Source organism: Mirounga angustirostris, unplaced genomic scaffold (genome assembly GCF_029215605.1).
Source record: "Mirounga angustirostris isolate CCGP_5_RB_7025 unplaced genomic scaffold, mMirAng1.0.hap1 SCAF_7, whole genome shotgun sequence".
NCBI lineage: Eukaryota > Metazoa > Chordata > Mammalia > Carnivora > Phocidae > Mirounga > Mirounga angustirostris.
Window position 1 is genome coordinate 145,804,223 of NW_026991715.1, and position 14,110 is coordinate 145,818,332.

The 14,110-nt window shown below is 44.5% G+C and overlaps 1 long non-coding RNA gene across 3 annotated transcripts in view; it reads right to left on the bottom strand.

Moving 5' to 3' along the window:
* Positions 1-14,110, bottom strand: part of LOC123834328 (uncharacterized) — a 62,858-nt gene that overhangs the window by 13,220 nt on the left and 35,528 nt on the right. For 2 of the 3 annotated variants that reach the window (XR_010413360.1, XR_010413358.1), the window contains exons 6-7: positions 12,697-12,830; positions 1,421-10,866 (exon numbers count right to left, since the gene is read on the bottom strand). This is a non-coding gene — a long non-coding RNA (uncharacterized LOC123834328). The remainder of the gene's footprint in view (positions 1-1,420; positions 10,867-12,696; positions 12,831-14,110) is intronic. The other variant, XR_010413359.1, reaches the window with a different exon arrangement.

A 14,110-nucleotide genomic window follows, 5' to 3' on the forward strand; every position in this document is an offset into this window, starting at 1 on the left:
GAGAGATGGATGGATGGATGGATGACTTCATAACCATGTAAGAAGCGGCTATGATAAGGAAAGAACTCCAGGCCTATAGGACATTAAATACCAGCTATAAGAAACCAGTGTGGAGATCTACTTAATAGGACACATTATCTGAGAACAGGTTAGGTAAGATGGAGATCGTTGTTTGTTTCTAGTAGAGGTCGTGGATGTATTCTAATCTGTAAAGCTAGAGAGATTGTGCAGATTTACACAGAGCAGGGAGGCAACAGAGCCCAGGTACAGCTCTGTTGGCTTCCCATTGTGGACTCTGCAAGACCTAAATAGAGTTCCTGTGGGTTACTTAAAAAATTGAATGACTTCCTTAAAAAACTGAATGACTTCATGAATCATTTCTTAGAGATTGCACAATTTATAGGCAGAATGCAGGAGCAGTGGACCTCAACCCCTTGCATGCTCAATCTGTATCCTGAGCTGGTTCTCTAAAGCATAATGTTTTCTGGAATCTCCAGCAAGAAGGCCAGGGGCAGGACTGATGGATTTATGTCTTGAAAACCACTGATACAGTGGCCGAAAGGTAAACAGAACAGTCATTTGACCCAACACTTGCCTTGTCACATCTTCTAATCAAAGTGAGAGGGCAGATTCTGATATGGAACATTTTTGCCCACTGTGATTGAAGCTCTTCCCACCGGCCCCAGCCCAAGGAGCACCTTGCTCTGACTCACGCTCTGCCCCAGCGGCTCAGCAGCCGCAGAACTGCTGAGCTGGTTTTTACTTTGCCTCAGGTGTCACTGGCAACACTGTCAGTTGAGCAGGGATTGCTAAATCTTTATTCTGGGCCCTGAGGTGAGAAATAGCAAGTGCACAGCTGGATTTTCTGATCACAGGTTGGGTTTGTGGAGGCGTAGGCTTGGGGAGCGGGGGGAGTCATCTTTTCATGTGCTAACTGAATAGTCAAGCTGGAAGTAAAAATCTATAAAATTGAACAGGAAATCCTATATTTTGTCTGTTTCCAGTTCTCAGATGGAGCTATTCTTCAAAAAAAAAAATTGAAAAAAGAAGCAATTTTCTTTTAGTGGTTACATGAAACAAGTAAGACCCCCCCACACAAATAAAAATCATTGGATTTAAATAATTTAAATACAAAATCTGTCTTCTCTTTACAGCTTGTCTATAAACATCTTGTGAGTAGAGACCTTGTCTTTTACCTCTTTTATGCCCCTGAGTACAATTTATGGCGCCAAACACATGACAGGAAGTGAAAAAATACTTTTGGAAGGATTGAGAGAATCCAGACTTAACACAACTTCACTCTCCGTCAAGCAGAAATATGCGGACCTGAAAGGAGGCATAAATGGGATGTGTAGAATAAAAACTTTGCAACTAAAATATTTGGAAGGAAATACCCCTAGTAGAGACAGCAAGAGCTTACGAGCAAGAGAGTAGTTGGTTTCAAGTCCTGGCTCCACCACCTTCTCTCTGTGTGACCATCAGGAAATTAGTGCATTTCTGGAGCCTGAATCACTGACTTTACAGGGTTGTTCTGATCCTGTGAAAAACTTAAGTCAGATTAATGTCACCTCCTCTGTTCTAAGACCTCCCTCCAACAGCTTCCTGTCTCATGCCAAGCAAAAGCCAATGTCCTTATGAGAATATTCTCCCCACCCTGACCTCAACCTTTACTTTCTAGAGGAGCAGGGTGAAGATGGACCTTATATATTTTGTTGATTTATGTCATTTATTTTCTGTCTTCCTCCTACAATGTAAGCTCAGTGAGGACTGAGAATTCAGACTTTATCCACAGCACTTTGAATGGTTCCTGGAACTCAATAAATATTTGTTAAATGGATGGATGAGTTTCTAGCACAACATCTGGCATGTGGGAGATGCCCACTAAATGGAGATTTTCACCATTATTCTTATCATTGAGGATCTTCAGGATAAGCTAAGCTATGTACTGTGTGCTTTACATTACACACAAAAAGCAGCCTTTCTAGGAACAAAACCTTAAACATGTACAGTAAAAAGTTTTCATATATTAGTTTTAAGACCTCATTTCCTGGATGGGATTTTATTTTTTTTACTTAGTCCTAATTATACTCCAATATGCTCACCAATGGAATTACAAAGGAGAAAACAGGGAAAACAAAAGCTTAAGACCAAAAAGGAGATTGAGAGAGAGCAATAGAAGGAGTCGGAGACACCGGCTGAAGAGTAAAGAGGGGCTCCGAGAAGAAGCCTGACGTGGGAGAAAGCTGTAAGGGTCTGAGCGGGAAGAGCCTTCCTGGATGTGTGCTATTATGTAAGAAAATGCGGTAAAGGACAGAGAAAAGGAAGAGCCGTCAGAGAAGATCTGATTATAAAAGGAAAAACTTTTATGGCAAAAGAATAAGCATAAGCAAAGTGGAAAGACAAATGACACACAGAAAAAAACATTAGAGAGTCAGTAAGTCTAATACATAAAGAGGTTCTAAAAACAAGGGGGGGAAAGGGCAACGACTCTACCAAAAAGGAATGTAGACATATAAATGAATAGTTTATGGAAAAATAAATGTGACTGACTCTTAGATAAAAGGATGTTCAATCTTGCTCATAATAAGGGAAAAGCAAATTGAAATTATACTGAAATACCACCGGATTGAAACACATCAGATATGGTTACAACTATATGTTCGTTAACGACACAAACAGGCAAAAAGTCTTCGTTGTTCCTCCCTGGAGGATGCCTGAGAAGCAATTCATTACTGGGAAAATAAGCAAGTGAAGAGAAGGAATCAAGCATTTATCCTGCCTTTCCTAAATGGACTGTCATTCAGCGTAATCAAAGAAGTGATAACGGGAATTTTCTCTTTATAGAACTGTCCCAGCTAATACATGAAGAATGATGGAATTGAAATACCACTCTTTTGCAACCCCTAATGAATTAATGTATTGGCAAAATTCCAAAATTTGACAATATGTGCTTCTTCTTTACCCTACCTATCCCACTTTTAGGATCTAGCCCAATTATACACAGGCAAATATTTGAAAACCTGTATTCAAAAGATTATTCATTACAGCACTATTTGTGAGATTGCACAAAACTTGGGGGAACTCAATTGTCCATCAGTTAGATGCAAGGTGAATTAACCAGATACATCCATAAAGTTCCAGGGTACTTTGCAGTATTAAAAAAAATAAAAATAATAAGGAAGATTTCCATTATGAAGTGATCTCTAAGATGTATGGTCAAATGAAAAAAGCAAGGTGGAGAATAGTAAATATGATAGGCTAAGAAAAAACGGGAATATGAATATATAGGAATTTGCTTAAAATTAAAAAAAAAAACATTAATGGTTGCCTATAGAAAGAAGAAGGAATAGGATAGAGGAGATGGAGACTAAAGCTAGACTTCTTTGACTAAATCTTGTTAGACTTAATCTTAAGACCATAGTTACAAAACAAAATTAACTTAAAAAAATCCCTAAGAATCAAAAATAAAGTGAATCAAATGAACTTAAATGATACTGAGTAGATAGTATAACCACACAAAAAAACTAATTCTATATGTTGTTAAAACACGTTCCCAACTGTACATCTCCAGTGACAACTCCCTAAGGGAAAAATAACTTCAAACAAATCTTAAATTGTTTTCAATAAATAAATTGCTCCTGTAAATGTTGATATAGTGATTTGAAATGTGTATGTGTGTGCTATGAGATAATGCAAATGATTAATTGCATTGGTGTCACTGAGATCCTGAATTTTAACATAGAAGAAAAGATTTGAATGTAAGATTGATGAGGCTAACCAAAAACACTATGGCCCTAAACTTTGAATTGGGAGTTTCGGCATGAACTCTGGATAGAGTTTATCTTAAACAGCAAATAAACACACAAAAATATTTCCTATCTCTGTGTATTCCAAGTCCCAGAATCAGTGACCAGCCCAACAGCAATAAGAATCCCCAGTGCCCAGTTTTTGGTCTTGACCCTAATTTTCCCATTTAAGGGAATAAGTGCTCCTTGGAAAACAGGCTCTTACAAGTCCGGGGCTTGTAGGAGTCCAAATATCTTATCATACCAGAAAGCAAGGAAGCTATCAAAGACTGCTAGGGTTCTATCAAAATAACTTGGGGTCCAAGTGAAAACAACCAAATGTCCATCAAGGGATGGATGGGTAAATAAAATGTGTATACCCATAGAATGAAATAATATTGAGCAATAAGAGGAAACAAAGTATAGATATCTGTTACAGCATGAATGAACTTTGAAAACATTTTGCCAGGTAAAAGAATCCACATATCGTATCATTCTATTTATATGGAATGTCCAGAATAGGCTTATCCATGGAGACAGAAAGTCAAACAGTGGTTGCCTAGATCTGGGGGGTGTGAGGGAGGAGGACACAGGTGGAGGGAAACTGGGAGTGATTGCGAATGGATACAGGGCTTCTTTCTGGGGTGACAAAAATGTTCTAAACTTGATTGTAATAATGGCTGTACAACTCTGAATTTACTAAAAACCACTGAATTATAAACTTTAGATGGGTAAATTGTATGGCATGTGAATTATCTATCTCAATAAAACTATTTTAAAAATTCAGGGACCAACCTGGTCAAAGACAGCCAAATTTGATTTCCAATAAGGACAATCAATGCATTGGATTAAAATATGTGAAATATGGTTAAACCCATAAATTCATAATGATACTAAAAAAAGTGTTGACTGTCTTTGAAAAAAAGTCTAGGGACTCATTATTATTAAAATCAGTAAGTAAAGAGAAAAAAATTCAAGCATTTATCCTGCCCTTCCTAAACGAACTGTCCCTCAGGGTTATTAAGTCAGTGATAAGGGGTAACTTTTACTTTATAGAAATAATCCAGCTAATAAATGAAGAGTGAAGAGTGAGACCATCACCATTCTGCAATCTCTAATAAAGTAATGGATTTAGTTAATTGAGGATAGTTTCATACAGCCCCCAAGCTAAGACTGGTTTTATATTTTTAGAGAGTGATCAAAGAAAAAAACAAGAAGAATGTGCTCCTCCACAGTGTCCAACATCAGAGAGAGCCAGATAATTTTTGCTTACTTCCAGTGGAAGGGAGCTCACCCCAGCACACAGGAGCAACCTTGCCAAATAAACCAAATCTGAATCTGATCCTCCATCCTCCTACCACTTCATAGGAAGTACAGCAGACAGAGGGATGTGTTCAATGTCCCAAGGAGGACGAATCAGCAAAAGCCAGACTGCTGGAGAATCTACAGGATAAACCCTCAGTTGCACTGGCAAAGAACTGCAGGGAAACCCTGCGGATTAAGACTGACGTGAGAGAGATGTCACCCAGTGTGCCTTGTTAGCATCCTGATTGAAACAAACAAGAAACACACATCTATAACACACACGAGGATGGGGCGGGGGGGGGGGGGGGGGAGACACCCACGGAGGACAACCTGGGAATTTAATGATACTAAGTCAGTCCTGATACAAAGCCATTCCCATTACTTTTGCTTAGGTGTAATGATAACACGATATACAATACACACATATATACTTTACCTATTTTAAACACCTAACAAGTAATTGAAGTTGCTCGGAAGCCAACTCTATTGTAGCAATGAGCACCTCTGTACCGCGTCGCCCCGTCTGTGTTGGTCCCCTGCTGGCCTTTCCTGCACTTGCCCCCACATGCCCCATCCACTGTGGTCTCCTTTTCACCAAATAGGAACAGAGAAAGGCCCCCACGAAGAGAGTCTTTTCTCTGCAAGAATCAGATCCCCAAGACTAAGGTGTCTTCAATCAGAAATGCTGCTCCTTTTTCTCCTGAAAGAAGAGAGAAGCAGTTTCTACGTTCTCGGCATCAACTAAGGAGCTTGTGAAAACCTACTTGTGCCCATTGTGCCCAAGAACTTCCCTCAGACCCTCAGAGGCAGCCATGGTTCCCAGCGTCCCGTGTTGACGAACTTTGTCCTGAGCAGAGCCCATCAGAAAGCTTCAAGTGTGGATCCGCATGACCGCTGCCAACATGTTCTCGGTCACCTCCCCGGGATCCGAGGTTCCTGGGCAAAGACAGAAGCCAGAGAGGGAGCCGAGCACAGGCAGCCGATGGAATTGGGGAGTCAGGCAGCTCTACCCACACAGGGAGAAATCTGATCCCTTGTTACTCAGACTCCAGTTCAGCTTACATTGCGACTTTATTGGAAATGGGGTCCTTACAGAGGTAATCAAGTTAGAATGAAGTCATTAGGGTGGACCCTAATCCCATATGACTGGTGTCCCCTAGAAAGGGGAGATTTGGGCGCAGACACACAGAGAGGCAAGAGGAGGTGAGGAAAGGCAGGAAAAGACACAAACCACAGAGAAAAGTCTGGAACAGATCCTGCCTCACCCCTCTCAGAAGAGACCAACCCTGCAGACACCTTGATTTGGACTCCTGCCTCCAGAACCGGGAGACCAGAAATGTCTGTTGTTTAAGCCCTCTGGTCTGTGGCTCTTTGGTGACAACCCTAGAGCACTAACACAGCGGGTAACTCACTCCTGCCCCTTCTCCTGAACATCCCTGTTGTCCGAGCAGATGTTACCCCACCACTGCCCCTCTCACGGCCAGCGATCAGCGACCAAACATGGAAGTACAAAAGGCTGGCCTTTTTGCCTCAAAAGAAAGCAACGTGTGGCATGACTCATGCTCGAGAGGCTTCCGTGGGATCAGGTTGAAGCTGGCCTCCAGTGGAGCCCACATCCTCGCTTAGCTGTCCCTTCACCCCCCTTCCCTTCCCCGGCCCCTCCCTCCCTTGTCCTGAGAGCCCTTCTTCAATAAACCCCTTGCACAAGTTCTCCTGTCTCAGGTTCTGCTTCTGAGAGCCTGACTTTAGACACTTAGCAACTGAGTAAGAGTGTCTGGGTAGGTGGGGATCTTTCTGGCCCCTACCACAACTTCACACCACAGACGCAGGTCCTGACTCCACCCCCGTTTCCTTGTCTCCAGCTTGACTTCCTTCCTCCCAGAAACCTCCTGGCTTTGACAGCTGGGACACGGGGGCACCCCAGAAATCCAACACCATCAGGCATGTTCCAGGGACACAAAGTCCCCCCCTTCTCTACACTGAGCTGCAAAGCAGAGCCCCAGGGACAACGGCCCATTTAATTCCCCATTGCTGCTAGGGCTCCTTCCCCATGTACTTGGCTTCTGCATACGTTTTAATGTGCCACTGTGTTGGGGAGGCCTGGGGATCATTACAGAAGCTGCTCAAGTCCTCGTCAGCAAGCCTCACTAATGTAATGGATGAAGGGAGAAAGAAAGAAAAAGAAAAGGAAGGGAGAAAAAGCCTTACAGCTTTAAGATTCACTAGGGGAAAAAAAATCCACCCATTTTCCCACTAGATTTCACATGGCTAACAGCTTCATCTCCCAGTTTTCTCTTGCAATGAGAAGAAAGTATTTTTCTCTCATTTTGCAGGTGTCTGGGGGAAGAGGTGGGACTCTTGTGTTTTGTTTTCCTTATTTTTTTAAAACTTTTGATTGAGTTCCTCACTCCAGTACAGCCCCAAAATCACATGGGAAAGGAGAGATTATATAAATCACTTTCCCTTTGATCGTGTTTCAGCAGGTCCAGGCCAACCCACGCTTACAATTTATAGATGGCTTCCACATGTTTGCATAGTAGATGGTTTTGAGGGCGTATGCTTGCTCTTGGAAGCCTGCTCCCCGCTGAATACCGCTGTTCACACTTTAGCAAAGCATCTCAAAGGCAAGTCAATTCCAGAGTAAAAAGACTTCAGAAGCTCCTCCGTCCAGCCAGCTTTCCAAGGCAAAGCTACTGGGGAGTTGTCTCCAGAGATCAACTGTTTTCCTTTCAGAAAACATTCCAGAATATTCAGCCAAAGTTCTATCTTAAGTCGTCTATATTTTAAAATACAGCTGCAATATCAGGAGAAGGAACTGTCTTTTTTTTTTTTTTTTTTTAAGATTTTATTTATTTGTGAGAGAGAGAATGAGAGACAGAGAGCATGAGAGGGAGGAGGGCCAGAGGGAGAAGCAGACTCCCTGCTGAGCAGGGAGCCCGATGTGGGACTCGATCCCAGGACTCCAGGATCATGACCTGAGCCGAAGGCAGTCGCTTAACCATCTGAGCCACCCAGGCGCCCAGGAACTGTCTTTTTACTGTTGAGGTTTCTCTCCATCAGGATTTCACTTCTTCCTCTGGGTCATCCCAAAATTGACACCATTTTAGTCCATCTTTTTTATTTCTTATTTTTTAGGGACATTATTTTCATGTCTGTGCCCTAATTTTGATCTTATTTTTCAATCTGGCCTGTCATTGTAATTCCATTCATATTTGTGAAAATACGCTACTTGTCTAACCATCCTAGATTGAAGACTGAAAAATAAGCAAGATGGAGAACCTATGCCTGAGAATTTTAGTCAAATCAAAAACCACCTCAGTAGAATGTGGGGCAGAATACAATGCCTATCACAACAATTTTGCAAAGTGACGCAGGGGTAGATGAGAGTGACCCACTAGGGGCATTCAGGCTGGGTTTGAGGAATAGCCATGATTCCAACAGTTAGAAATGGGAGGGACATGGTTGGGGAATGCAAACATATTTTTGACGGAAAGGACAACCTGTTCAAAGGCCCAGAGGTAGGGGGACACAGGCCTTGTCCACTGCATGGAAGCCGATCCAGTGTGAGCAAACATAGAGGATGGATAGATAAGCAGTGAAGACAGCAAAGGTAGGTTAGCGCCAGGTCATGAGGCCCCTTAAAGGCCTGGGAGAAGAATTTTACCTTAATGTTAAGAAACTAGAAGCCATTAAAAACTTTTTGAACAAATGAGGGACTTGATTATATGTGGTCTGTGTTCATTTTCTAGGGCTTCTGAAGCAAAGTACCACAGATTGGGTGGTTCAAATAACAGAAACTTTTCTCACAGTTCTAGAGGTCTGACGATTAAGCTGTGGGCAAAGTTGGTTTCTCCTGAGGCCTACCTCCTTGGCCTTTCTCCTGCCCCAGATGGCTGTCTTCTCCTTGTGTCTCCTCATATGCTCTTCCCTATGTGTACCTCTCTGTGTCCTAATCTGCTCTTCTCATATGGACACTGGACCTATTGGATTAGGATCACCCCAACAGCCTCAGTTTAACTTAATCACCTCTTTCAAGACTTTATTTTCAAACACAGTCACATTGTGAGAGCACTAGGGGTTGGGGCTTCAACATGTGAATGGAGGTGGGGCACAATTCGGCCCACGACATAGTCTACTTAAAAAAATGCCCTTAAAGAGGATGGAGACCGAACAGAGCAAGAAGGCAGTGGGGCACAGGAGGCTGTTGGAAGCTGGCACAATGGGTCAGTGAGGAACAATGAATGGACCAAGGGAGTAGGACTTGAGGAGGTTTTGTGAAAATCAATGTTGGGGAGGGTGGTGAGGAACCAAAGATAACCCCATGAATCTCTATGAGTAGACCTGAACCTGGCATGGACTTTTGCATATAATAGCTCATCAGTAAGTAGGAAGGAAAGAAGGAAAGTAGAAGGGAAGGAGGAAGGAAGGAAGGAAGGAAGGAAGGAAGGAAGGAAGGAAGGAAGGAAGGAAGGAAGGAAGGAAGGAAGGGAGACGGAGGAGGGAGGGGGAGAGAGGGAGGGAGGGAGGGAGGTGGAAGGAAGGGAATAGAATAGTGAGAGAGAGCATTTGGGCAAAGACTAGGGTGGAAGGCAAACTGACTTTTAACAGTACTTTTGTTGTGCTTGGATTTTATAAAAATTACGTGTATCAATTCAAAAAATCAAAAACAAAAATAAAATATCAATAATTGTGCAACTTCAAAGGACTTTCCATTATGGGCTGGTTTTCTATATTACTGGACTCTCTCCCTGACACCCAGGCATGTATGCTGAGGATGCCATCCCAGAAAACAACCCAGGGAAGAAATCATAGTGGCGAAAGGTAAGGTCAACTTCCAGAAAGAGAAATTGAAATTCGCCAGAACCACAATAAAACAGTTATTTAGAGAGAGCAATTTGATATAAGAAAGGTGAGTCTTGAGCTCTCCCAAGGAGATTCAGTTACTAAAGGTCCCTCTGTCTTCTCCCCAAAAAGCTCATTACAAGGGGGCTTCAGGCTGTTGGGATGAGAGAATGGGATAACCCCTCTACAGTTATTAGTACCCTCCCAGGGCAGAGTAACTGCCCGATACTTGTTAGCTTCCTATCTGTCATGGATCACACTTTAAGGAGCTTTGTCCATGGGTCGCATGGACCAAAGGGTACAGCTATCCCTTTCTGATGCCCCCAAAACTCTTCCCCCCCTTACATCAGAATCCCAACTGTGTTCAGGGGTTAGAAGGCCCTGTGCTTCTGAGGACCAGGCTCTCTCTCCAGTCCCAGGATGAATCTTGATTGGTCTAAGCCAGTCACTGCCATTTTATACCTCTTGTAGGTGACTGATTCAGGTTTGGAAAGGATGCCGTCATAGTCAAGTGCCATGGGAGGGGGAATCTGCCGGGAAATATCTGTGAAATTATTCCCTGCTCATAAAAAAGGACAGAGCTACCATCTGTATGGCATGGGTGGAATTGTAGCAGCCTTCTTTAAACTGTGAGGGAAGCCAGCCTAATAGGACAAGCCAAGCCACCAAGGATAGCAGGGAGAGCAGGTGGGGTGAACTGAGTTCCAGTTGATTTTGTTGTTAGTTTATCTGTGGCTTGCAGCCAAAAGTCCCCTAATCTGTATAACTCCCTTTGGTCCATGTGGAAGGGTTTGGTTCCTCTTCACCTGGCACATCTCTGTTTCCTTCACCCAAACTAGGAGCAGAGTCTGGAGGTCCCTGGGCAGGGCTCTGTACACCAGCAGTCATCCAGAGCAGATTACCCATCCCTGAAACAGCTTCCTCTTGGAAGAACCTGGGGAAATAAGTACAAATTCCTGGTAGCCAAAGCTCACACATTTCATGCTGACTCCCTCCCAAGTTGGGCCTTCTGTTCTGGAGTGACTCTCATTGCTTTTCCCTGGACTCCTTCCAATGATTTCGGCATCCTATGCTCGTGTTTCTAAACCCCAATGCAGAATTCCAACTGTGGGCTTGTCAGCTTTCTCCAGACTATGTTCTTAGTGTTTGCCAGGCTTCTTTTCTGATATGAGTCATAGTGCTTTTCCTACTTTATCTGCCGATAAAGAAACAATTCAGCCTCTCCACCCTGCAACCCTGGGCTTTCTGCCATTCTCCCCAGATCCAAGCTCCTTGCTGTACCTGAAATAGTAGCCATCATAACAGTGCCTTACATCGCACGACACCGTTCTCCATAGTTTACAAAGCATTTATGTCCATAGGTGTCATCTAATTTAATCCTTGCAATGAGGTATGAAGTAAGTAAAGCAGACAGAAAGAGAAACACATTGAGAGAGGATGACCAGTTGGGCCAAGGTCAACTGGCAGATAGCTGGCCCAGGTAGGATTCAAATCCAGTTAGACTGAGTGTCTCTCCATCTAATTCAACTCTGTTCCACAGGTATTTACTCAGTTTTCCCTTTGTGCTTGGCACTTTGGGGCTTGCCTGGGACAACTGTGAGGATGAGGACTATGTTGGTGCTCTGCTTAAAAGACAGGGAAAGAGATCAAATTGATGCCAAATACCAGTGCCTGGAAGCAAGTCACCTTTCACTTTGTATTTGTCATGTAAATGTAATGTAGTTCCAGGAATTTGCTATACCCCACTCTTTCTACTAAGAAGTTCTTTGGTGCGTTCTTTCTTGAGCACTACATAGGGAAATGAAAAGGGAGTGGAGGATGGTCATTGTCTATGAAGCTGGTGCTTGGCACAGAGAACAGAGGTAAATGGGGACTGGAAAGGAAAGTCACACAGGAAGGAGGGCTCACAGTGGAGCAACCAGGACTTCCTTGGTGAGCTAATATAAACTGAAAATATTAGCAACATTTACCAAACACTTATTGTGCTCAATGTGTATCAATTAGTTATTGATGAGTAACAAATTGCCCCCAAAGTCCAGTGCCTTAAAACTACAACCATTTATCATTTCTGAGTTAGCTATGTGGTTCCAGTGATCTGAGGTGGGCTGTTGTTGGTTTGGCATGCTCGTGAGTCTGTGATCAGTGGGCAGAGTGACTGGGGACAGGCTGCCCTGGGATGGGCAGGATGGCTGGGGACAGGCTGCCCTGGGATGATCTTGGCTGGGGCAATCCTCCAATAGGCTAGCCTAGGCATGTCCTCATGGCAAAATAGAGTAGCATGAAAGGGAGCAGAAGTACACAAGGTCCCTGCCACCCTGTCACATCCACTGTGTCTTTGGGCCAAGGCATGTCACAAGGCAGCCCACACTCAGGGGTGGGGAAATAGATGTCACACCTTGATAAGCAGTCACTTGACAAAGGGCTTGGGAAAAGGGAGAGGTAAAGAATTGAGACCTATTCCATGTGTTGAATTTAGAGGGCTGAGATAAAAACCATTGATAAGTTTGTCTTAATTCTACCATGTGGGAAATAATTACAGGTTGGTCCCATGACCTGTTAATGCACACCAAGTAGGACCACTAGAAAAGCATCATTTGAGATGTTGTTGGTGACTACGAGGTCAAAGGGATATTTTTGCATGAGAGAAGATGGCAGTCCATGCACCTAGAAATAAAAGATCCGACCAAGAACAATGGCTTTCGTCAAGGTCACGGCTATCAGCACCACCCGGGACAATGCTATTTGGGAGGTTTTGAACACTCACCATATCCAGTAGCTCGTGCTCACCATCTGAAGACGGCTTTACACACATTGTTGTGTGTAATCCCCACAACATTCAAAAGTAAGGAATATTCTGCGATTTCTTACTGAGTTTTATTCAGCGTACTTCTGAGAACTCTGATGGAGAGAGCAGATGTCAGGTGCATCTGAGATGTATTGTACAAGAACACTTCTACTAGAGAGAGGGGGGAAAGATGGCGGAGGAGTAGGGGACCCTATTTCAACTGGTCCCCGGAATTGAGCTGGATATCTACCAGACCACTCTGAGCACCCACGAAACCAGCCTGAGATGTAAGAAGATCTGGATCTCTATAAACAGAATATCGCAGGAGGTTGGTTTCGAGGTACGAAGCGGGGAGCCCTGATTCTGCGGGCAGATATCGGAGGATAAACGGCAGCGGGAGGGAGCCTGGCCGTGGGGATCCTACACCGCCGGTGAGTGACAGCCTCCCGCACTGCGGAGGGGCGCAGACTCGCAGACCGGTAGCGTCGGGAAAGGACTTTAGGGCAGCCCCCGGGGTGGAAAACCAGACCGGCGGGGTCAAGCACACGCGAACCGCAGCCCCCCCCAGACAGAAACCGGAGCGACGGTCACGCGCACGCGAACTGCAGCCTCCAAGACAGAAACCCGGTGCGCCGGGGTCCCGCCGGTGAACTGCAACCCCCGGGGTGGAAACCCCGAGCGGCGGAGTCGCGCGCACACGAACTGCAGCCCCCGGGACAGGACCCCAAGTGGAGGAGTCGCGCACTGCGCGGACTGGGAGCGGTTGGCGGTATTAGAAGCACAAAGGGCAGAGATGAGCCCCGACCTGGAGGCAGGACTGGGGGCACTGCGGAGGGGCGCACAACCCAGGCCGCTGCAGTTTATAGCAGCATGGACAGAAATGGAGACGGTGTGGCCTGGAGAGCTCACTGAAGAACAGACTGAGGTCTCTCTGCTCTGAGGCAGAGGGTTGGAAACAGTCTCTTCTGCTCTGACTTGTCGAAGAGATGCAGAAAGCCACCAGGGAAAGGCGCCAGAGAACAAAAGCCCCCAAAACTGATTCCCACTGAGCCCATCTCCCGCCACAGGGGTGCAGGGCAACTCCGCCCAAACAGGGTTGCCTGAGTAACAGCGGGGCAGGCCCTCCCACAGAAGACAGGCTGGGAAAACAAGAGGCCAGCAACCCTAAGGTCCCAAGAAAACAGGTGCATCTTGCTTGGGTTCTGGTCAATAATTTGGACTCTACACATTCCCTCAAACACCCATCAACAGAATGACTATGAGGAGGAGCCCCCAAAACAGAAAAGACTCAGAGATTATGACTTATGCTGCACATTTACAAATGGATGCAGATATAACCAAGATGTCGCAGAATGGAATTCAGGCTAGCAATTGTGAAGACAATGGCTAGAAT